This window comes from Paramisgurnus dabryanus, chromosome 1, assembly GCF_030506205.2.
Source record: "Paramisgurnus dabryanus chromosome 1, PD_genome_1.1, whole genome shotgun sequence".
Classification (NCBI taxonomy): domain Eukaryota; kingdom Metazoa; phylum Chordata; class Actinopteri; order Cypriniformes; family Cobitidae; genus Paramisgurnus; species Paramisgurnus dabryanus.
The window spans coordinates 55,542,278-55,569,151 of record NC_133337.1 but is presented as its reverse complement, the minus strand read 5'-3'; the positions used below and the strand labels follow the sequence as shown (position 1 = coordinate 55,569,151).

At 38.9% G+C, this 26,874-nt stretch overlaps 1 long non-coding RNA gene across 1 annotated transcript; it reads left to right on the top strand.

Annotated features, from left to right (window-relative positions):
* Nucleotides 1–22,986: 22,986 nt before the first annotated feature.
* Nucleotides 22,987–24,479, top strand: LOC141283017 (uncharacterized). Its single transcript, XR_012337975.1, has 2 exons — nucleotides 22,987–23,233; nucleotides 23,697–24,479. It is a non-coding gene; the product is annotated as an uncharacterized lncRNA (long non-coding RNA).
* The last annotated feature ends 2,395 nt before the right edge of the window (nucleotides 24,480–26,874 follow it).

The following is a 26,874-nucleotide window of genomic DNA, read 5'->3' as shown; positions in this document are numbered from 1 at the left end:
TAATTAAAAATAACAAAGCAATTTGCATATTAAGACGTATATTAGTGATACCAACTGTTAAATAATTGTCCTTGGGATTGCAGTTTGCAGGCAGAGCCACATCTAAACAACATCACACCAAAACCTAACACAAAGGACTGTTTATAAAGAATGTAATTGCAGTCAATAATACAATTTTGTGTGATTTTACAAATCATTGTATTTTGTAGAATTTGGGGCAATGTTGTTTGTTTAGCGTTTTATTTCTTGTTCTCTTCTATTGAGAATAAACTGCAGGTTAGTGTTCAAGTTCACAGCTGTTTGCCCTCAGGAAATCACAGCCGCTTACAGACTTTTAGAGCAAACAATAATGTTGCCGTTCTCATCAGTATTGTGTTGAATTGTGGTGTGCCCACCTTGCATTGCTGATAAAGGCTTTAAAAAACTGCAAATAAATATGAATTAGAAATGTACACGGTGAAAATGCTTAAATGCATGTAATGTGTTTATTTTGTTATATAGATATATAAATCGCATCCTTCATTATATTACACTGTATTTTGTTGCATTGCACTCTAGGGACGTATACTGTATGGTGAGAACCATTACTTTGAGCTTATTTTGCTAAGCCCAGCACTTTTGCACTTTTTTGATTTAGGAAGAAGGCTTTTCCAGCTGAGTCTTGGTTCCTTAAAAGATTTCTCCTTCATCTTCTCAAACATCATAGGGAGTTTTTTAATGCCACGGCCGCATTTGGTTTGCTCCTGGGGGATTCATAAGACACAGTTCTTTGTAAAGCTGTTTCAGAACAATATATATTGTAAAAAGCACAATACAAACAAATTAATTTAATTCACCTGTAATCCTCTGCTAGGGCTGTGCAGGTACGGTAACATACTTTAATGTGAATGGCCTGTTATCTGGACCATGGAGGGTTAAATTTGTTTCTCGCATGACTGCACCACGAGGACCGGCAGATGAGCCATGCGCTAAAATCTTGAACTCAACAGGGCAATATGTCTTATCCTCTCTGTGCACACCTGCAAGTGAACCTCTTCCTCATTATTTAAACTGTCAAGATCAACCCCGAAAGTTCTGCACTGTATCGGTGAGGAAGGAACAAAATTTCATCACACCACAGTGGCACTGACCTCATTTTCTTTTTATACAGTACATCACTATACACAATAAACCTACAACTACTGCAAAGGCTTTTTCACGATCCACCACGGATGCTTTCCCACACAGAAAGCTTTAATCAGATATAACCCCATAAGAAAATGAGATCTCTTTAATACAGTATATTTCTCCTAGACATCAAAAAGATCAGACGAGATCTCAACAATGTCAGAAATCCAGCTAAGATCTGCCAGAGGTCAGTGTTTTTAATATGTTTCAATATGAACATATCTAACATATAGTATTACATTTACCCAATTTTATACTGTACATTCAATGTTCATTTACACCTCCATACTCTTAAAGGGGTCATATGATGTTGCTTTTGTGAACATTATTTTGTGTATTTGGTGTAATGCAATGTGTTTATGCGGTTTATGGTTAAAAAAAATACATTATTTTCCATATACCAAATATCAGAAGTGCTTTTATTGCCAGATATGTTTTACACATACAAGGAATTTGTTTTGGGGAGAGAAGCTACCACAGCACAAACTGAATGACAGTGACAAGGCACAGATAATAAAAATAACAAAGAATACAAAAAATAAATACAGAATAAGTAAATCAGAAATAATAGTTGTATAAATATTAAAAAATACACAAATTACAAACAGACATTGTTGCTCCTCTATGCCCTGCCTTTCTAAAACCCGTCAATTTGTACAAAGCTCATCGTTCTGAAAAGTCTGGCCCACTTTGATTGGCCAGCTACCAAGTGCATTGTCATTGGCTGAATACTTCAAGCGTGAGATGGAAATGTTAAAGGAATAGTCTACCCTTTTGCCATATTAAACTATGTTATTACCTCAACTTAGGCGAATTAATACATATCTATCTTTTTTCAATGCGTGCACTGTACAGCGGGTCGTGAATGTGTTAGCATTTAGCCTAGCCCCATTCATTCCTACAGTATGGTACCAAACAGGGAAGCCACCAAACACTTCCGTGAGACTGTTAAAGACTGTTACATGAGGAGTTATACCAGTAAGTATGGTGCCACAAAATAAAAGTTTTTTTTGTACCATAGGAATGAATAGGGCTAGGCTAAATGCTAACACATTCACAACGCGCTGTACAGTGCACGCATTGAAAAAAGATAGATATGTATTAATTCGCCTAAGTTGAGGTAATAACATAGTTTAATATGGCAAAAGGGTAGACTATTCCTTAAGCTGTTATCCATATGTGAAATATTAGCTCCCAAAGCCACCTCCTGACATACACTGCGTCCCAAACCCCCTACTTCCATACTATATAGTAGGCAAAGAGTAAGAGAAGTAGTGCTTTTCGCCTACTATATAGTATGGAAGTAGGCGGTTTGGGACGCAGGGATAGTTCACAACGCGACCTCCTGGCGTAGTTGCCAAGGTGCAGCGTGAACGTACAAACAAGGAAAATAAATTGATGAAAAAAGTCGTTTTGGTTTTTTTTGGCACACAATGGTGTTCTCGTCGCTTCATAATATTCTGATTGAACCACTGATGGCACATGTCTTTCTTTCTTTTCTGGGCTTGAATAGTGTCGTTTATACAGCAGTCCCAAGCTTCCTGGTTTTCATAAAAAATATCTAAAAAATGTATCCCAAAAATGATTGAACTTACAAGTTTGGAATGACATGGGGGTTAGTGATTTAGGATAAAATTATTTATTTTGGAGGCAACTACCCCTTTAATTTTAACTTTCATTTGATTTGTATTCTACATTACTTTTAATTATTACTGCTGTTTAATCTTATGTTGATGCTGTATTGTCTTCACAAGTAGATATGGGTTTCTACTGGTCGCCATCTCAATGTTCTGAAACAGTAAATTTCCACTGTCTGTTTTTCGTATAATAAAACCTGCTAAATCTGCTTCTAGTCAGACGAAGTCAGACAGACCATCGAGAATGCAACTAAGATTGTTCAATAAACCATCTTTATTCTATTTAACATCACTTTGTCTCCTGCCTGCTGTTCTTCCCATCCATCTCTGGATCTACATTGTGGTGTTAACTCACAACAAAGTTGACTATCTTTGAATAATGGACTGCATTATTTTTCTCTGACATAAGAGAGATCTAGTGAGCTAGCCCTACTGGAAAAACCAGCATACCAGCAAAATCAGCATATGTTGTGTTTTGGTGCTGGTTTGCAAGTAAACACCAGCTAAACCAGCACAAACCCAGCACCAGCATTAGCACCAGCTAAACAGCACCAAACAAGCACTTGCACCAGCATCCCATGCTGGTGACCACAAGCTAAACCAGCATAATTCCCATGCTGGTCCATGCTAGTTTGATGCTGTTTTTTCAGCAGGGAGATCTAAAGTTGGATTTGTGGTATCTAAGATTTTTTTGGACGTTGCCATAGTTGGATCTATCAGTACCGTACCCGAATATGTTTGACTTTCAAAGTATGGTATGTTTGAATATAGGCAGGTATGCTGTTTTTTTTCAGCAGGGTATGCTTAATCGTACTCTGGTAGGCTTACAGAAGTGGTCTCTGGTACAGTTCAGTTTGGTTCAGGGCAGGGCGCAACAGTACGAGCGATAATTGTGCCAGTGTCATTGCCTCCCAAATGACCCAGAATGCTGCGCTGGGAAACCGATTGATTTATGACATTAAATAACCGTGCAAGGACAATCACAATCTGGTATGGTTCAGTACAGTTAAGTACAGTGTGAGTGCGCCTTAAGACTTCCATATAGATCCATTACACCACTATTTTCATGCATCTTAATGGATTTGTAAACGTATTATTATTTATTAGTATTTCAGAACACATCTGTTAACCTGTCATTGCATTCGTTTGCATACAGTATAGGACTTTTTTTTTCTAAAATACCAACAAGGCTCTTATCGACCCCAAAACAACAAGTCTGTAAAAAGAGATATGCTGTTATAAATCAGTCCAAAAACAGACCCCAGAGCAGTAGGAAGTTTGTCATCTTTAACGCCAAGTCTTTTTTAATACTACATCAAGACCCATAAGTTCCTATTTGCTTTCAGGACAAATATTTACTACCTGGACCGTACAACAAAAGGGTAGCCAATATGGGTCTATTTCATCAGAAGATACCACCTCTGCCAGAATCTCCATCTATGACTCCGATGTCACCTCTGATTGATGGCGAGCACTTAGTGGTCCCACAAGGGGCCTTTGAACACCTGAGAGCAGTGATGTGGCTAGACAAGACCGATGCCTCGTCCAAGCGGATGGATTGACCGCTCAGCTTGCGACATCTTTAACGACACCAAGAAAAGCACAGGGGTGCTTGATTTCACCAGGGGAGTAAAGAAAATATGCCCCCTTGATATCTTTTTGGTTTCCATCAGGGCTATCAGCTCCTTTCCGTCAGTGGTAAGATAACACTTGCCGATGGCTCTGATTTAGCGGGGAGCGTTGGTGCATTGATTTACATCTCTTGTCTGTAAAGCATCCATTAATGCATGAGAGACGCATTATCTACACGTCTGCGTAGCGGACAAGAGCAGGAAATAAGATGTCTTCACGCCTTTTCCTCACGCTTTTTTCCACCTCCGTATTTAATCTCAAAAAACTGCCGGGCCGAGGAAGACCGCCTAGAATATCAACAAGAAACTTGGTAACCTTTTCACGACCCACCCATAATGAGTTTTAACTCGCATCTGTCATAGATTTTGTTGACAGTGACAAATCTGAGAGGTGCACGCTGGGAAGAATTCCAAGCAGCCCGGAGAGGCTGCAAAACGTCCGTGTTTACGCATGGGGTAACTATTATGATTCTCGTGCTTTGGGAAATTCTGGTTATGCCTCCACGCCCGCGCTCTCGGGCTGACGAGATGGCAGGACGAAATGGTTTTTTGACACTTTTTGTGTGAAGTAAGTGAATCGGTCGTGGCTCGGAGTGCCGTATATTAGACTCAGTGGCGAGACAGCAGCGTGTTCCAAGTCATGTTTTTGACAGATGCCGCATTAGCATGATCAGACTGGTCTGGCCAAAGCATCCGCCCTGTCGTACTGGGCACTAGCTTTCCTGTTTGAATGCATAAGTACAATATAAAGCTGGAGAACAACTTGAATAACTGAATACAGGGGCCAGAGTCTTGCTTCATGGCCAAGAAGATGTGACGAACACAGGTCGGGTGAATTATTTAACAACATATTCAATATTACAGTGTTTCTTGACTTTTTAATCTTTTGTTTCTCTTAGCATTGAAGAGTGGCAGTACCTCTTCATCAACACCTGTACTCAGTAATGTACCATATACTTATTCTACTGGCATTTTTAGGTCAGGGTCAATTTATTTTCTCAGTTCAATTTAGTTATTTTAGGGTACTCTTTTTGTGTTTAACAAAGGAAAATTTAAATCTTTCTACACGGTTTCCCCACGCTCCCAACCCCTTTTTGGGAATTGCTTTCGTCTCTGTAGACATCAACTATATTGCCATAATATTGTTGAATTGATCCCCCCAAGATTTTTCCCAAAAGTATTGAATGTTCAGAAAATTGGACACCTGGAATACATGAAGTGAATTTGCTGTTATTGTTCATAAAGCTTAATGGAGTTTTGCTTTATCTAACACCACCCTCTGTTTGTCTTTCATCAGCATTCGTGGCAAAGGCCATTTTCACTCACGATGCTGGTGGTGGCTCTCACTGATGCTCTCTCTATTGTACACTTGTTGTCTTAGAGTCTTTTAAGAGCCCATTTCCACTTAAATTCCCAGTGAAGATAGCAATCTGCAATGTTCCAAGGTGTTAACCCCAGCACCTCTCTTAAACCACGAGTACATGCGCTACAGTCACTTACAGTGTTTATCTAAAATGCAATCACACTCCACCCACAAACACATACTATGTCACAGAGTTTCAATAAATGGGCTATTGTTGCCCAAAATCAATAGTAACTTACAAGCAAGCAAGCAAGCTTAGGGTCAGCAGAAGGCTAACAGAATTTACAGTATAAGGAAAGTTTCTCAGCAAATGAAAATTTTGAATGCGTGTGTGTCAGAGATCAGGGTGAAATTACAAAGTGAAAAGAGTGTGCATCACAATGAAACGCCAAGTGCATTGCCTCCTCTGTCTGCTGGAGAGTATTGGAGGCATTGGTGTGTGATCAGAATTGGTTATTTTGAATGAAATAAATATTCAGAAGGGTCCTGAATATGAAAGTAATGCTTTTATACTGACAAAGATAATTCCTACCAATCACAATAATCATGCTGGTGTTATGACCAACCAAGTTTTAGTCCCAATTTGGGGTTTCAAATACTATTCTCCTTTTTTTGCATCCTGTCTCTTTACTAACCTGTTTTTTTTTTAACTAGATGCTGCTTCATTAGTTATGAAAATATAAGTTTTAAACTTATTTAGATAAGTTAAGTGTGTTTTTAATAGTTTGTGTTTTATTTATTTATTCTTAACGCCATTCCAGCATCTATGGCTGTATTCATGTTCAGCGCAGTAAGTCTATACACAAGTAAATCCACACATGTTGATCTGTTAACTTTAAAAATTGGTCAAAAAGGGTGGAGCCCAGCCGTTGGGTTAAATTTAAATTAAATGTTTATATTTGACCCAACAATAGCTTAAAATTACCCAGCATTTTTGGTTAAAACAAACAGCGTTGGGTCAAAAAAAGGGTGGAGCCCAGCCGTTGGGTTAAATTAACCCCAAAAATGTTTATATTTGACCCAACAATTTCTTAAAATTACCCAGCATTTTTGGTTGAAACAAACAGCGTTGGGTCAAAAAAAGGGTGGAGCCCAGCCGTTGGGTTAAATTAACCCCAAAAATGTTTATATTTGACCCAACAATAGCTTAAAATTACCCAGCATTTTTGGTTGAAACAAACAGCGTTGGGTCAAAAAAAGGGTGGAGCCCAGCCGTTGGGTTAAATTAACCCAAAAATGTTTATATTTGACCGAACAATATCTTAAAATTTGCCAGCATTTTTGGTTGAAACAAACAGCGTTGGGTCAAAAAAAGGGTGGAGCCCAGCCGTTGGGTTAAATTAACCCCAAAAATGTTTATATTTGACCCAACAATTTCTTAAAATTACCCAGCATTTTTGGTTGAAACAAACAGCGTTGGGTCAAAAAAAGGGTGGAGCCCAGCCGTTGGGTTAAATTAACCCCAAAAATGTTTATATTTGACCCAACAATAGCTTAAAATTACCCAGCATTTTTGGTTGAAACAAACAGCGTTGGGTCAAAAAAAGGGTGGAGCCCAGCCGTTGGGTTAAATTAACCCCAAAAATGTTTATATTTGACCCAACAATATCTTAAAATTACCCAGCATTTTTGGTTGAAACAAACAGCGTTGGGTCAAAAAAAGGGTGGAGCCCAGCCGTTGGGTTAAATTAACCCCAAAAATGTTTATATTTGACCCAACAATAGCTTAAAATTACCCAGCATTTTTGGTTGAAACAAACAACGTTGAGTCAAAAAAGGGTGGAGCCCAGCCGTTGGGTTAAATTAACCCCAAAAATGTTTATATTTGACCCAACAATAGCTTAAAATTACCCAGCATTTTTGGTTGAAACAAACAACGTTGAGTCAAAAAAGGGTGGAGCCCAGTCGTTGGGTTAAATTAACCCCCAAAATGTTGATATTTGACCCCAAAATAGCTTAAAATTACCCAGCATTTTTGGTTGAAACAAACAGCGTTTGGTCAAAAAAAAGATGGAGCCCGGCCGTTGGGTTAAATTAACCCCCAAAATGTTGATATTTGACCCAAAAATTGCTTAAAATTACACAGCATTTTTGGTTGAAACAAACAGCGTTGGGTCAAAAAAAGGTGGAGCCCAGCCGTTGGGGTAAATTAACCCCCAAATGTTGATATTTGACCCAAAAATTGCTTAAAATTACCCAGCATTTTTGGTTGAAACAAACAGCGTTGGGTCAAAAAAAGGGTGGAGCCCAGCTGTTGGGTTAAATTTGACCCCCAAAATGTTGATATTTGACCCAAAAATAGCTTAAAATTACCCAGCATTTTTGGTTGAGACAAACAGCGTTGGGTAAAAAAAAAAGGTGGAGCCCAGCCGTTGGGTTAAATTAACCCCAAAAATGTTGATATTTGGGGGTTAAAAAAAGGTGGAGCCCAGCCGTTGGCTTAAATTAACCCCAAAAACGTTTATATTTGACCCAACAATAGCTTAAAATTACCCAGCATTTTTGGTTGAAACAAACAGCATTGAGTTTTAAAAAAGGGTGGAGCCCAGCCGTTGGGTTAAATTAACCCCAAAAATGTTTATATTTGACCAAACAAATAGCTTAAAATCACCCAGCATTTTTGGTTGAAACAACCTAGCATAGGTTAACTTACAAACCAATGGATTGGGTTCGTCCCTTTTTGACCCAACGCTTTTTTTAAGCGTGTACACAAGTTAGGGGAAGGACAATTTGGCATCTCCAATTCACCAAACCCAGTGGTTCTCGCACTGGGGGCTGCGAAGGAATGTGCCGTACACAAGGGGGGCCACACGCTGAAAAAGTTTGAGAACCACTGACCTAACCTACATGTTTTTACCATGGGGAGGAAACCAGAGTACCTGGGATAAACCCACACTGACATGTAAACTTCACAGAGAAAGGCCTTCTGAACTAGCTGGGGCCCGAAAGTTTGTGTTTTAAACTAACTACAGGGGTTATGCGAAATCTGTTCCATAACAGATTTGCTTGGCTTTCGCTTCAGTTTTTTGTATGTGCTTTGTTAAAAATAGAGCTATTATACTCAAGATGCCTTCAGAAAAGCTACCAACGTTGAGCAAAATAATGTCCAGATTGATATCTAAAGGTTTTTACTTAAAAGTTTCTGACACTTTAAAACAGAACAAAACCAAAAATTAAACAACTAGTTAGCACATAGAAGGTTACTTTAAAAGTCATACAATTAGTGCTAAATATCACTTAAAGCTCGTAATCATGAGGGGAACCATTTTATTGCTATATAGCACCTATAAAGCACCTATGAAGAACCATCCGGGGGTGATATAGCACCACTATAGTACCAGATATGGTTCTATATAGCACAATATGATTCTACACAGGTGCTACATAGGTGCTATATGGCACTTAAAATGGTTCCCCTATGATTACGAGCCAGTGAACCACTTTAAGTGCTATTTAGCACTGTTTGTTTTTAGAGTGCACTGCCGTTTTTTGATTTGTCCATGTGACGTTCACCCTGAATCCTTAATTTTCAAGCAACAATTTGTCTTAACATTCAGTTCACTGTTCAGCTACAAATTTGTCCATATAGGCATACTAAAGTGGAGATCACAAGCACCAGCTATGTCAGTGCAGTAAAAGAAAGATTTTCTTTGATCTCAGTCAAAGGTGCACTTCATTACTAATCTTTCTGCTAATGAAACACAATGGATGTTTAACTGGTCTAAACCACTTGAGTGTGTTAACATCCTTCAGATCTTCCTAAACCAAAGTAAGAACAAATCAGTGTCCTCTGCCCGTCTTTCTCAAATAAATTCCACAAACAGACAAATTTCAACGGATAATGACTGTTAGAATCTATATGGTTACATATTATTGCCTTGAACTGGTTTGATAGCCTTTGTAACTCTTTTTTACCCCCTAATAATTACAGTCTGGTATTTAATCATGTCAATAGTTCTCTCACACACGCACACAATGATAAGCCTGGGGTTTTCTGGCCCTAAACAGAGCAAATGTAGATAATTTTCAAGTGCTTGGCACTTCAGACGAGCATCAGTAAGGCAGAAACTGTGAGGCAGGCGAAGATTTTATTACACATTCCTCGGATACACTGCTAAACATTTCCATAATCTTCACCTCAGAGCCGCACAGTAAACAGACTCATTTTCAATCATTTCTCGTGGCTCTATGCAAAACAGGCTGTTATGAATAAATGCATTTTAAAATTGGGGTAAAACACACACCGTACACGCAATGATGGAATTGACAGAGCTCTGTGTGGTGCAGAAGATTCTGGTGTGTACTCAATGTTAATGGGGAGCAGGCACATATGCTACTATGGCAAATATATATGGCAAATGAGGTCTAGAAAGTATATATGTGTGTGTGCGTGCGTGCGTGCGAGAGAGAGAGAGAGAGAGAGAGAGAGAGAGAGAGAGAGAGAGAGAGAGAGAGAGAGAGAGAGAGAGAGAGAGAGAGAGAGAGAGAGAGATTCCTAATGCATGTTTGTTTGCATTTAAATGTTTGGTCTGTCTAATGTTTTTACAATTTTAGTGCTTCATACATTTAAAAAAAAGCACCATATTATTCCTTTCCACCTGAAAATACACATGATTTCATATGATTACACATGATTCGGTTTTTGCTGCATAAAATCGGTCCAGACAGCCAAGCATGACATACGTGGCTGCATTTAGATTACTCATGTTTTTAGGAGATCCTCGCCTGTTGCAAAAACAAACACACTGTGGTTATCTCCCCTCCCCATTCGCAGTCTTTACATTGTAACTCTTCGGTGACAGCGAGCCTTGTTTTCCAGCATTATCACACAGGGGAGATGTTGTGAGCGTAGGCCGCGTGGTTTGGAGTGACAGAACCGGCTGCCACTCAAGATTACAGCTCAATAAAAGCGGAACACGCTATCGTTGACAACAAAACAGCTTCCTCTAAGACACGCCTCTGAAGGATTACAGTGTGCCGGAAAGCTTTCTGATGAGAGAAAAATCCGACCTCTCCAAAGTCACACTCGTGGAGACCTTAACTAGTTTGCATTATACTGTGGTCAGGAGGGCAAAAAAATTATCCAAAACAAAACAAACAAAAACTTCTTCGATTGTCTCTGGGGAACTGAGCTCTTTTCAAAAGTCACTGGGATATACTTCCGAAAATAGATATGATAATCGAAAGGCGTGTGTGTAATGAGAGGCAGTGTTTGTCAAAGAATGCTACAGATGTGCAGATTGAACACTGCGATGTCCCATAACGTCTCCGCTGTAGCAGCACAACAGGTCTTTTAACCTGTCATAGTTCATCTACTCACTAAGCTCATTCATGAATATTGTAACCAAGCAATGGAATATGACTGGGAAGTGCCCTGTGTTAAATCCCTAAGGTTTAACACACTTCTTTCACCGGTTGCACAATATCCTCAAATATCGTTTGACCTGGTGGTCAGAGAAGGACATGGCATGGTTTCTTTGGATCTCCATTAAAATTATATCATTCTCTCCACACAACCCAATCCATATTTGAACATTTCATTATAAAAGAGATTCACATTTTCGTGTAATGGATTAAATATCACTTCTTTTAATACTTACGAGATTTCCAAACAGACACAGTTAAATTCAAAGTGATCTAATGAATAGAACTGGATTATGCATGACAGCCCTCGATACTACCAAATCTACTACTTTTTATAATCCTGTACCTATGAACAGATGTTAATGTGTGCAAAATCCCCAAAACATAATCCTTGAAGAAAACCAGATTTTAGTCACAAAATGACAGGATTATATCCAATTTGTATGATTTGCAAAAATACACTACATATTTAAAAATGTCGTACTGTCAACCTCGTTTACTCAAACTGAAACCACTTTTTGATTTCTGCACGCTATACTTTGGTTATTTTTTTTAATAGGCATGCTTTTGGAATTGCAAAAGCTTCAGAGTGATTCGAATGTAGTCAGTTTGTACAAAGAAAGTGCTTTCTGGATTTACCACAAAGACATTTACACATGTGTTATAGTAACCTAACCTAAACACCACTTATGGTTTTAAACAAGAAATCCTAATTCACTTACTGTTAAACAGGCACAGCTGTTAAAAGGATGCAGATATTATCCAGCATTAATTCTCACCACTAACTGTAGTCCTATCAGGGGAAGAGAAAGCTTTGCCAACACATTTAATAATTGTTACTTTTGATTCCATGCTCTGGAAATTTTGCACTTTATGTATTGTTTCTGAACAGGAATCGTATCAGCTTGTTTAATCTAAAATTTCTCAATTTTAATAATGATAATAATAAGACAAGAGGGAAATTAGAGCTCCCCCTGACCCCGAAACCAATCAGCCAATGGGGTACAAATAGAATAATGTTAAAAAAGTCAGACCGAATGATTCAGTTTTCTTGACTGTACAGGGATTTAATTAATGAATTTGAGATGATAAAACGTTGACTACGGAGGCGCGACCTGAGGTTGGAAAATTAATCGTGCAAAAGGCGTTGAATAAAGTATTTGGTTTCTCCAGTGTGATAGGCTCCTGGTGTAAAGCTTATAATTGTATAATCACCCTGGATTCTTTGATTCTCGCAGGACTCTGCAGCTCGAGTTTGCTTGTAAATGAGTATCGATTTGTTTGTTTCGCACTTCATCTGATCCATTTGAATATTTAGGCTCTGGGATCAAACGAACATGCTTGGAATGTCTCATCATACTGGTGCCTAGGGGCTATGAATGTTTTGCCATCAAATTGGAATACAAATTTTTTGGGATATGGATTTTTTTAAAAACAAGAACAGAGCACTAATAGATAGATTTTAGGATTTCATTATGTGGTAAATAAACATATACCCCTTTGATAATAAACTAGCTGTGTCTGAATTCATTTTTAAGTGTAGACTAAAATGGCTGGGTTATTTTTTAAGCCATGTTGGGTAAATATTGGACAGAACACATCCCGGGGTACAATTGAGTTGTTTAACCCAACTTCTGGGTAATTATAACCCATGGTTGCATAACAACAACCTAACATCGGGTCATTTTTTACCCAGCATGTGTTCTGTCCAATAGTAACCCTTTATGGGATAAAATAACTAGGGCTGTAACGATTAATCGTGCAAATGCGCGTTTTCTTAATGAATGAATTTTAATGAATTACGGTGTCTCGGCACATCCCAAAGCCAGGGGGGACTCTTGTGCAGAAACAGCCTTTGTGCCACAGAAGAAGTAGCATTACAAACGCTATTCCAGGAAATGTCTGCAGGAATATTTATATCGCTGTTCTTCAAATTGTTTCAGGTATTTTCATGATAATAAAAAATATTTTGAATAATTTTGTTTAACGAGTGTTGCTTTTTTAAATGCACGTTATAAACGACTTCGAATCATAATGATTTTAGATTGATAAGGACTAGGGTGGCCATTCGTGTCAGTTTCGCCGGACACGTCCCGAACGTTTTTTTTTTGGGTGCGTTCTCCAGAAGTCGCGTTGGTCGACCGCAGATGTCACGGAGTGACTTTGAAAGGGCGGAACCAAAGTGTGGAGAGAGGTTCCGCCCGGACCGTATACACAAACATCACTCACGTCTGGGAGCTCCATGGCAACCCAAATCAGCGTGTTATGGGGAACAGGTGCTTTGTTAGTGGGACGAATGCCGATTGGATAATTTGGCGATGGAGATGCACATAAAGAGTGCATGAGAAGACATACGGAGAGAACGGCTGACTCGGGACAAATTTACTTCCGCCAAGGGCGGATTGAGAACACAGGCTACCGAAGAGTCGGATGGCCCCGGTGATCCGGCTATCGCGGACGGGCGAGCGGAAAGAGGACGGGGTCAACGAAGACAAAAGGGAGGCGCTGTTGTTCTGCAGGTCGTGTTTGGTCCGGTTGAGTCCGTGGGACGAACTGGTTGTTTGGGGTGAAGCAGAGGTGGAAAGTGAGCTGTAAGACGACTAGAATCTTGGCGTTGGAACGTGACAGAAGGACAAAAGGGGCAAATGGATATACAGGTTTGAAGATAGCAGTGTGGATAAAGACGTTATGATGTTGTGTGCTGATTGTAGGAGGTGAGAACACCCTACCTGGATTTGTTGAGAGATACGGGGCTCAAACGGACGCCATCTTGGTCCGGGCAAGGATTGGCGAAATGACTGCTTTCAGAGGAGGAAAACAAGGATTATTCAGCTGACACTGTGAGTACATCATATATGGATTTAAATTCTATTATCTTACCTGTTTGCGGAGTACTAATCCCTCATTGTGGAAGTTGTGTAACAGCGGCCCCACTGTGGGAGGGACCGGTGTGAGAGCCGAGCGATAAAGGAGGGCAACTGGAAGCGGCTGTGACGTACATTGTGGTCTGCCTGGTGTGCTGCGTTCTGGAGTTCCGGAAGGGAGGAGCCTTCGGTTGAAACCGTATGGTACAGACCTTAAGCCACTGAGTGCGTCAGTGTGGTGTGAGAAAATTGCTTTGAAGTTTGTACACTGGAGCCTTGCTTTGCAGTGCTGTGCCCCCTGTTTGTCTGTGCATACTCCGAGGCCGAGGGGTAAGCCCCGAAGAGAACGAGACGCAACGCCACTTTGGCAGGAGCCGTTTCTTTTATTATACGCCACTTACCTGTTGATACCTACCTGTAAGCCTCCACTGTAGAGAGCCATCATCTGATACCGTCTCAGTGTACTACGTACAGAACGCCACTTACTTGCTGATACCTACCTGTAAGCCCCCACCGTAGAGAGCCATCATCTGATGTCGTCTCAGTGTACTACGTACAGAACGCCACTTACCTGCTGATACCTACCTGTAAGCCCCCCCCCCCCCCCCCGTTGAGAAACGTCGCCTGAACAGGAAATGCCGAAGACCACTTACCTGTAAGCCCCCATGGAGAGACATTGCCCCCAACGATATCTACCGGCAAGCCCCCCGCCGTGATAATTAAGGACTGAGACCTTTTTTTTTTAATTTAATCCCCCCTACTTTTTCTTTTAAATATTTAATAAAAATTGTTAAATTTGAATTCTTTCTCTGTTTGGTCATTGGGGTGTTTTGGGACCTTCCCGTGGTGGAAATAGGGGGAGCGTGACCCGCGACAGCGGCGGTCCGCTTCCCCGACCTGTGACACATACGTCGTCAAGGTTTAATATTTCGGGAAAGCAACTGTTACATTTCAAGGCAAGAATGAAACTACAATGATTGTATGTCTTAAAATAAAAAAATTCTTAATTTTCTAATATATTTTAACTGAAATGTGAGAACCTAGATGATGTAGGCGGTCGAGCAACACGACTTCCGGAGAACGCACCCGAAAACATGTTCGGGACGTGTCTGGTGGAACTGGCATGAATGGCCACCCTGATAAGGACTTCCTACTGACCAAATGCTGTAGTATGCGCACAAGCTGTGCATGAAACAGAGAATCGCAGCCTTGTGATTCATAATTGATTTCAGACAGGCATTTTTAATGGGACACACGATTAATCGTTACAGCCCTAAAAATAACTCAGCCATGTTTAAAGTGTAGTATGAATATACATTTGTGGTGTTTAATGTTGGTATCCTCCAACTGACTCTAGTCTTGCCTCACAATTTATAGTATCAAGGGAAAAGTGATTAGCGAGTATACATCAGTTATATATATTGATTTTAGCAGATTTAGAAAGAAAATGTATACAATTTAATGAGCTTTAAATTTTGGGTTATGTTAGATGTACAGAGGGGTGGGTTCTTTGGTGACAGCGAATGGTAAACTGTGAGAATAGATGAGTCATTGCCAGGTGCCAGCCCAGATTAGCATCTTTCCCTGACCCAGGTGTGAATGCTCATAATTTAAATGAGAACTGATGTGGTATACTGTATTCAAAAAGACTATAGTGGTTAGATTCCCATGTTAAAGAATCAGTCAATTTAAATTCAACTAATTGTTTTTTAATATAAAGGTATTGTTATAAAATGTCTCTCTTGGTCAGACATCCAGTCTTAGATTGTGTGCATTGCAGTCATCAACTTCAGCCTTGTGCATGCAGAGGTTTTAAAATATTAAGTGTTAGGACAGTCCACATTAATAATTAAAGGATGGTATTCTAAGACAAAATGTCTGATGTGTGCAAAAGATCAAATCTGAACAGGCAGTGTACCACCACAATACTCTTGAAAACACTGGTAGAAGACATCTAAAAGTGTATACGGTTTTTATAAACCAAAAACTAATGCTCAGTCAGCGTTGATGACTACCTGAAGAGTTTGGTTGCAAAACACGATAAACGGCATTTAAAAAAAAAACTGTTACCGTCAAAATTAGTATATCGATAATTTGATAATTAGTATATGACCGTAATTCATTTTAATATATTCTTTAAACACGCACACACACACTTATTTATTTATGCTTTATATATTGTATAATTTTCATGCAACCTTTTAAGCCAACATGGAAGTGACTTAAACTGCAAATTTATAGATTGCCCCCTCACCCGTTTAAATACCCAACTTTACAGCAGAAATAAATATATTTACAATCTGGTACAAAAACTGATTTTGGTCTATATAGCTTATTTGCCCTTCATGACAACCGTGAGGGGGTGATTTTTTGTAACTCATCTGTTTAAATTATATTAAGCCTAAAAATTCTGCATAATTCAGGGTGTGGCCATTTGAATGACAGGTGAACTGCCGCTGCCGTCACTACCATCGAGCTAGGTGGGCATGGTTTCAGCAACCAGGCACCTCAGCTCCACCCATGTCCCTCCTCTTTGCCAATTTTCTGTTATCTGCAAGTGATGTGCGCTGACGGGCTGCCAAGATGGCGACGACAGGCCCCGCCAACTTTTGGCTTCAAAAATGCTCTTCACAAACCTACGGGTGACGTCATGGACATGTCCATATTTTTTTTCAGTCTACCTCTCACATCTTTAATCTTGGCACTTTTTGCTCCTACATATTTTCCACATTACAAAATAAACTTTTTGTAGATTCATTTAACACCTTTGGTTAAAATTAAGTTCAGTCATCATAAAGGGCATAATGTCTTTGTGGATTTCGAGAACAAAAATCAAGAAATACTTTCTTTGTACTGGAAATGACTGCTTGATATGTACAAATAGCTCCTGCCTCAAACCAATAAACAATGTTTTATTTCTTTTCCCATTTTACTGAGAACAAATTAGCAGTGTGTTTTGTCAAAATGAAACGGAAGTATATTTGAAAAATTGCCCTCTCTTAAATAGAAGCTTTGGTAAATAGAAATGTCACCAGGAGTTTAGAGCAGAATAAAGGTCATTTGATTGATTCCTCCCAAATCTTCTGGTCTAAAATGCATTGACGTCTTTGCAGTGTGGTATAATTGAAGGGAAGCAATTAACTGATTATGCCGAAGGCAGGACATGATTAGTCTGGAAATAATAATAGCAACCTAGAGAAACAAATATGTTCAATTTCCATTTCGCTCCCAGCAAATAATTACAGTAATGAGATTTTCTGTTGTTAAAGTCTTGTAAGGTGGAACTGAGTCAACAGGCTAGATTGAGTGAAATCAATTACTGAGCATTAGCTGGAAGCTGCATCTCTGGTGGTCAAAAGCTTTTGGTTGTCAAATTGATACTAAACTGATGCTATGGTTTTGTTTTTAGTTTCATCTTGTGTAATTGATGTTGAAAACAAGGCCTGTTTCATCTTTAGAGCGGAGGCGAGTCAGATTTTCACAAGCATTTATTGGTTTGCTTTACATTGCTATCATTATTAACCCCATGTCCTTCCAAACCTATATGGTTTACTGTGAAACAAAAAATACTTTTTTGGAGAATGTTTTTAACATGTGGCGGCCGAGGGGCGTAAATTCAAAATATGTGTTCGGAGTGTCATGTGTGTTGCTCGTGTTTTTAAAATATGTTTGTTGCGTCATGTGAACCATGTACATCATGTGTTTTGTCAAAATAAGTGCCTGCTGTACACGCGTCAAAAACCGTTCATGATAAAGAGACGCTCACGTTCACAAAATACACGCAATACACTCACTTAACATTAAACTCTGATTACACAAAGGGCCCTATTTTAACGATCAATGCGCAAGTGACTTTGTGGGCGGATCTTTGGCGCTGTTGCTATTTTCCCGGCGGGAGAAATAACTCTTGCGCCAGGCGCAAATCAATAAGGGGTTGGTCTGAAGTAGGTTCATTATTCATAGGTGTGGTTCGGGCGTAACGTCAAATAAACCAATCAGAACACTATCCAACATTCCCTTTAAACGCAAGGGCGCAAGTTCCATGGCGGGTTGCTATTATTATGACGGATTTACCAGGCGCAGGATTTGCCAGGAGCGGTTCACAGCCGAGGAGACCCACGTTCTTGTAAGAGCAGTCAAAGACAGAGAAGTTGTTTTGTTTGGGGATAGGAGAAACCCGCCCAAATCAGCGTATTTTAAACAGGCGTGAGAGGAAATAGCCACAATTGTCTCATCAGCTGGCATCCCATCGTTGCGCCAAGCGCTACAATGATGTCAGGAGACGGGGGAATCCCAAGCTTGCCAGCATAAATCGGGCACGCCGTGTTACGGGAGGTGGATCTGCCTCAGCACACAATAAATAAAAACTATCACCACAATGCTCACCACTATAATTTCCCTTATCTCATGTGTTAATATTTTTTATTATAACAAATTTTTTTGAAACTGCAAAATAGCATCAGGGATGGTTTGCGCCGCAACACGCCTCCTTTTTTGCGCTGAACCGCCCAGGGAGCACAAGTTCATTCCCTAGTTTGACGACGTGCGTCTGTGGAGGGAAAAACCCGCTGTGCGCCGGTGCAATATACGAATGATACACGCGTCACTGACAAGGTCAATTGCGCTGGGTGCAAGATAGGGCCCATAATATTATGCGAGTATCTGGCAAATGTGATTTTTTTATCATAAACCCTTTAGACGCACTTATTTTGACAAGACACATGATGCACATAGGTTCACTTGACGCGGCGAACACATATTTTGAAATGACGAACCACACACATGACGGGCTACATACATGTTGTGACGAACTTCGCATCATGCGCCCTTGAAAAAAAAGTCACCGGTCGCCACTTCAATAATAGGGAGTCCTCAAATTAAAAACAATGACTCATTATGTTGTCCCAACCAGTTTTGCTCTATATTCCAGTTGTTTTGCAGTCATATAATTGCTCTTGCGGGAGGAACATACCAAAACCTATTTATGAATAAATCAGATTTATTTTATGAACTGATTATTTTAAACTGATTCATGGTTCATTCATGGCTAATTCTCTCATGAACTTTCATGAACACGCCAAGAAGAGCTGCAGCTGTTAAACTTCTGTATACTTAACTCTTTCCCCGCCAGCGTTTTTAAAAAATGTTGCCAGCCAGCGCCAGCATTTTTCATGATTTTCACAAAAGTTTAATGCCTTCCAGAAAATGTTTTTCTTTAAATATAGAAACAAACAATATATCAGATGAAAGAACAGACCCTCTGCTTTCAAACAAAAAAAACACCTTTTCATCCTTCCTTCATCAGTTCTCCTGTAATCACCTCTCAAACATGGGTAGGTTTCTTCAAAAACACCCAATTTTGAGATAATTCCATTTTTGCGAAGGACTTTTGATAGAAATCAGATGCAGAGCGATCTTTAAAACATACACGGAGTTCTCTCTCTTTCACGTGAGGCGCTACTTCCAGTTTGTATAAGTTGCGGAAGTGCGGATAATAGCGGTATTGCGGAAAGACGGAAAATCTCGTCATTGGAGGGGAAGCGTTTTCTCTTAATTGACGAGATATATTGTCAATGGCGGCGAAAGAGTTAATTAATATCTATACTTAAATGTTTCTGTGAGGCATCTTGGACAGTCCTCATTCACTTTTGTTATGTAATAAGGAGTGCCAGAATTGAAAAAGAAATCACCTGTCCCATCCATCCATCTATCATCTGTCAGCCACCAGAACGCCCCCATTAATTTCACTCCAGACTTTTTTACCCATCATCCTCCACGCTCCCTTACCTGTTTCATGTTTGTTATCATCCTCACCTAACAGCCATCACCCTCATTATCTCCACTTCATTTTTATGTTCCTGTTCCCCTCATCCTTTGCCCGTTCTCAGTTTTATTAAGTGTGTGACGTGTCTGTTTTTCCGTTCCTAGTCTTTTAATTAAAGTTTATCATTTTGATTTATTCTCAGAGTCTCAAGTCTTTTCCATTCATATGCACTCCTAAGATATGATAAATAACTTGTCCTTATTTGTTAATCACTGTGAACAAGTGCCAGCTAAAGAACTGCAAGTAAATGGGTTTTCCTTAACATAGCATGTTATGCCCTGGCTGTTTTATTGTGTATGCTGTCTTGTTCTGTGCCGGATCTGTGTCATTATTTTGTTCTGTATACTGTAGGTGATGGTAAGTTTCGCTCTGTGTGTGTCTAACCATTGGATTGGCAGACCAATCACTGCATGCCTGCAAAGACTGCATAGCAAAGTCAACAGACCATATCATGAGATTTTGTAATGTGCATCTTTGCAATGTTTGTTGTAAATTCTGGTGCATGTTTCATTTAGCAGAGTTTGCTTTATTTCATGATCGAGCAGTTGTATTTATTTTCCTACATATAATTTGCATAGGATAATTAATGTTGTCTCCAACATTTGTCTCTAGTATTAGTTTTGTTTGTTGAATTAGCCTTTTAACACCCTAAAGTTATTGATCGATGATCTTTTGCATAAATGCATAACACCTCTAAATAAATCTGTTTACCTCTCCTAGTTGGAAGCTGGAACTCAAATTCCATTATTGCACCCTTACCCCCAAGATAAGATACAATATTATGTATCATACAACACTAAGCTTGTGATTCGTTCTGCTTTCTCCGAGTCTCACAGCACAGTCCGCAATGCTGCATTCACATCAGACACTCACGGAGGTCAGACACCAGATCTAATGGCCTATCGGAGCTCTTGGTTGACCTGACAGTGTGGGAGTCGCACATTTTTGCGAATCACACCTCTCCCTTTCACACCCTCTCATTTCCTCACCGTTAATCAGGCGGCTGACAGAGCTTGGCGATAGTGACTAATGAAATGTCACTGTGACTCTGATGGAGATGCAGACCTGGAGGAAACTGAGAGGGTGAGATGGACGCCGGTTGCATCCTCAATGCGTCGGGCATCAGCATGAAGGGTCCATCTGTTTTTCACACGTGACTCTGGTGAATAAACCCAACGCAGGACTGAAATGAGATTCATCTGCTTATGAAATCTGATAATGTTCTCATTTGCACTGTAAGTGGGTCAAGATAGTAAACGTCTTCAGTGATCATTGTTTTCAAAATAGAATTTGTGGTAATATTAAATCCAAATGGACTGGCATCACACTGTAAAAAACATCATGTGAATTTCACAGTAATTACGTGGAGCCATTGACAAGTACTTACTTTAGAATAAAACACAGTAGGTTACTTGTCAATGGCTGCCAGTTAACTACTGTGATTTTTTTCCTACATTAAGTTACTTGTCAGTTAACTACCGTGATTCTTTCCACTGTAATTTACTGGCAGCCATTTACAAGATTCTAACCAGAGATGAAATATTGTTAGCTCTTTATTTTACAGTACATGTGGTTACCTTGTACATATGTGGTAAATATGTTGTACTTATAGACAAATGTGTGGTACTTACTTTTGAGTATCTACATATTTAATTTAATTGTTTCATTATTGTACTCAGTCGTACATACTTGGTAGTTAAAGTATAATGTAACTTTAGATAAGTACTGGGTAATACCAGATCTACTACTAGTATAGTATACTGTATACTGTAACTAACAAGAAACACTACTGTACTTATGAATGTACAATATACAAGTAGTATTTAGTACTAACAAACACTACTTCACTTACAAATTGTATGTAGATGGTAAGTGTGTAGTACATACTTCCGGGTGTAAATGAATGACCAGCACATGTAGTGTATATATACTTTAACAAACGAGAAACACTACTGTACTTGTAAATTGTATATACATGGTAAGTGTGAAGTACTTACAGGCCTGTGTAAGTTAATGACAGGTACTTATAGTGTTCATATATGATAACTAATAACAAACATTGATTTTTTGATAACAACAATACATATTATTTTCTGGTCTTACTAGTTAATATTACTCACAGTGGCATATGTATACTATGCTATATCTGGTAGGTCTTACGTAATAACTTTGTAAAATGCAGCACTTTATTTTACAGTCCTGTTTCCATCCAGTTACTGTGGACATACTAGTAAAGCTACCCAGTAGGTAATGCATATAATATTCAATGCTTGGGTTTAAAGGGTACAATAAAGGACAAAGACACAAAGTACAAAATGGCACATCAGCAATGTTTGTTATTAGTTATCATATACGTACACTATAAGTGCCTTACATTAACTTACAAATTACCGTGTATATACACGGTAAGTGTGTGTGGTACATGCAGGCAAGTGTAAGTACAGTAGTGTTTATTATTAGTTATCCTACAGTATATGTACCTGTACACTATAAGTACCTGTAACCTGCACTTGCCTGTAAGTATTAAATATTATATTGTACATTCATTTGTAAGTATAGGAGTGAACCATATACCGTAATGTGTGAACCATAAACCAGGCAAACATATTGTATTATTCAGTACCAAATACACAAAATTAAACGTTGTTTTTAGCAATCTTATATGGACTATTTAAATCAATATGAGGCAAAAGTACAGAATGTCAAATTTGATTAACATTTAATTATGTTTCAGTCCATACATGCTTTACCAACAAAGAACAACAACTTTTCATCCTGACTTATGTGTATTGTCACCAAATGCAAGACTCAGACTGCAGCAACAATGAATCAAACTGATACTACACATTCTCGGCTTTTCATGTGTGAACAATTAATGCATCAGGAGGACACAGTTCATCACTTAACACTTGTGAGCCAATTGTCTCAATATGCTCACATTAGATAAAAGTATTTAAATTCAAAAGTGTTACTCCATTGGGTTGGTAAATTATGTTAAAAAAAGGTGAAAAATAAAATGTGACATTCTGTACTTCTGACTTATATTCACCTTTAATATTTAAACATTTCTTGACAAAGCAATTTTGCCTTATTGTCTTAAAACTTATGGACTTTAAACATTTATGAGAACCTATTCACCTTATTTTTCACGACAACAAGGGCGGCGCCATTTCGCTCATTTTGTCAACGTTCTTCCGGCCGCATAGACGATGAGCAGCTGAGGCAGTGACTGAAGGCGACGTTAGCTCACTCGAGCGCCTTTATGTTTCTTTCTTACCAATTTTAAGCCAACTGAGGAACACCCTTATCCCAAGTAATGGTTCGACTACGATGTTCCGGTAACTTTAAACCACGCCTGGTGTTGAAAAGGTGGCCAGTTTCAGGTAAGCTATCTTAGCTAACTTTGTGCTCGTTCGCCTAAAGTTAGATTTGTGATGTCCGTTCTACAAATACACTTAAGATCAGTAACGTTAGTTTATAAAATGCAACTATTTGAATGGTTTTAATTGTCCACCTATATTTTTATATTTACGATAGTACAACAGTATATTATAGTACATTGCATTCTTACAGTAGCCCATGTGATTCCTACAAGTTACTGAGATTTCAGATGCTAGAATGTCAGTTCATTTCTCATTCAGATATTGATAATGACCTATTAAACAACGTATTATTTAACACTGAAGGTAAAGGTTGTGTGTATAATGTTTCTGTCTCTTTTTAATGCATCTCTCTCTTACACACTGTTCTGTTTAAGTATGGGTGCCATTTATATATTAATTCTCATGATGCAAGTTTATTTTAAATACTAACATAAAACTGTTTATGGTTATATTGTTTTCACAGATGCATTGATGTTTAGTGATGCAGTGGACAACTGTGAGGATGATACAATCAACATGTTCCTAAACTGTGATGCAGAAACACAATGGGAGCATCTATCCGTCTCTGACCACAACTACACTTTAAAATCACAACTCAACCTGAAGCAACATACATCTGATATGGGAAAACAATGGTGCGGTTTCCCGGACAGGGCTTATGCTGGTCCCAGGCTAAAATGCATATTTGAGCTACAATAATTTAAAAACACCTTTTACTGACATACCTCAACATATATGAGTGCCATTGTTTTGTCACAAGATGCGCACCAGTCTTGTTTTTTTGTAGGATTTGTTTGTAAAAACTAAAATGTCCTAATATAATTAAGGCCTAGTCCTGTAAACCCTGTCCGAGAAACTGCTTCAATGTGTTGAGCTGGCACAAATGTACATATCTCTACTGAGAAACAACCATCTTTGGTTCAGCTTTACACAGGGTTGATATTGCATTCATTACACAGTCGCCAAGCACTTTACCAGTACATACACCAACAGCTTCCAGATATACGCTTGGGATCAGCTCCTGATGACTCAGATAAAGCTGTGTCTTAATTTATTGCAGGGTGGTCTTGCTTTACCTGTTGTAAAGTTACATTAAACCTTCATATGTGATCAGATGTCATGCAGTGATATTAAACATTTACAGTGTGATCAGATGTTGTGCATTTATATTAAATCTTTACAATGTGATCAGCTGTTACCTGTCATGCAGTTATATTAAACATTTACTATGTGATCAGATGTAACCTGTCATGCAGTTATATAAACCTTTACAGTGTGATCAGTTATTATCTGTAAGGAATTTCTTAAACCATATGTGAGCTTTGTAGATTCCACTTAAAAGGATTTAAGTCTCATGATTTGAAGGAATAAGTGTTGGCAAGTTTGCAAATGAATTCTATCATGGTACCACATAAAAACGAAATAGTTATTGGCCTGGCTAAGGTGCACATTTGCTATAAAAAAGACAAAATCACTGTGTAAATATTGGTAGACATACTTTTAATAATTTTCAATGCTGCTCCATCAACTCCTGACAGGACGAGGTAATTAAATAAGCCAGGTTACTTGCCGCGGCCGCTTCATATCGTCTAACCACGAGACGATTGATGGGACAATATAAGACTATCCAATCGTCGTATGAAGTTTTAACCGTGCTCCTAATTTAAAACATTTACAGCAGTAGCGATATTTGTCATTTCACTAAAGTTATAGTGAACTACAAACAATCTTCTAACCACCAAACTAACCACCGAATGCACTGTGCCATATTAGCAGCGGAAGTCGGTTGACAAAATGCGGAAGAGCGAAGAATTAAAAAGGGGCGTGGCGGAATAAGGTGAATATGAAACTTTGCAACTTCCTGTCAACTACCTGTCATTAGAGTATTAGTAGACTGTCTGCTTAATATTTGCTAATACTTTATACTCATGAACTAACCACAAATATTCTAGTAAACTGTAATTTCAATTTATTCTACTAACCCTAATCTAATTCTTTAACACTTACAGTCTACTAATAATCTAATGAGTCTCGTATGCGCACGTGTCGGCTCATGTCCGCACAACTTCCTAAGTATACTTAACCGGATATGTGCAGATTGTCTATTGCTTTTGTGTATAATGTTTATTGTGGAGTCTCCTGTCAACATTTTTGTCATGCATGCATTTTTGTACACGCCTACCGTCCATGCAGCTTCAAAACCAGGGAGCTTCTTCGATGCACCCTATGTTCCTTTACTGGATATCCCATGACCTTTTCTGAAGCTGTCCAATCGAAATCGTAAACATAATAATAGTTTTTAGTAAATCTCAATATTACTGTCTCTTTGTAACAAAATTTTAAGATTAGTTTAGGTGAGCATAGGTGTATCTTCAAATCTGCAGTTGATAAGTAAAGATAGCGCCTGTTTAAAAATTTGATGAGTTCCAGGTGATCAGTGGGTGTCAGCGCTTGTTTACCCACTGAGCACAGCCTGATCTTGGCCACTTCAATAATTTGCCGCTGGCTCTGATGTATCTGTGTTTGATGGCCAAAAACTGAGATTTTTTTTGTTTTGTGTATATCAAACTAAGACTGTTGGTCTTTGGTCTCATAAATCTATTATTTGTTTCTTTTAATTTATATTTTAAAGGAGTCATATTATAGGGCTAAAAATCACATTACTTTGTGTATTTGGTGTAATACAATGTGTTCGTGTGGTTTATGGTTAAAAAAAATAATTATTTTCCACATACCATACATTTTTTAGCACCCCTAAGTCCCGCCCATCTGAAACAGGTCGTTTGGTACAAAGTTCATCGTTGTGAGAAAGTGCGGTGTCAACTGGTGTGAACTGATTGGCCAGCTATCCAGTGCGTTGTGATTGGCTAAATACCTCAGTAAGGTAATCGGATATATGACGCTCCTTGCCAAGTTTTGGAAGATGAGCTCCCAAAACAATAATAAAAGCCACGAGATACTATCATATTTACTACTACCTTATCAACATGAGCCTGAATCAGACCCAGAAAACACGGATGGCTAAGCTAATCGATCAACTTTACCAGCGCGATGTGAGCAGAACGTAACAGATGGTAAGGTAAGGATACTAAAACATAAACCATGTTTGCATTTGTGAACGTAGAAACAACAAACAAGCACTAATCTGCACTTCTCAAATCTCGCGTTTGGATCATCATTAGGAAATGCATTAAAACACCGGCGCGTCTCTGCTCAAAACTCGTCTTTAAATCGTTACAATTGCTCCACTTTTTAGACGAAGCCTTTGTGTACATCCAGCGGTTGTACTCCGCGATGTTTAGAAAGTAATCCTCCTTAAAATGTGCAGCACACAATCGAACATTTGGGCTGTACTGTTCTGAAACAGCGTCGTAAATAAAACCTAACCACTGGTTTCTTAATATTTACTCTGTTGGAATCAGGCCCGGATTAAGAATTCGGAGGCCCCTGGGCACAATTTCTTGTAGACCCCCCAGGCACACAATCAAACTATATATATATATATTATATGGTTCTTTTTGTTAGAAACACCTCTACTTTTACAGGATTTACACGGACACATTACAGCCGGTGATCATTACCTGTAGGACAATATCAATACATGTAGATATTTTTGTTGCAAGCATGCAGGGACCAGAGAC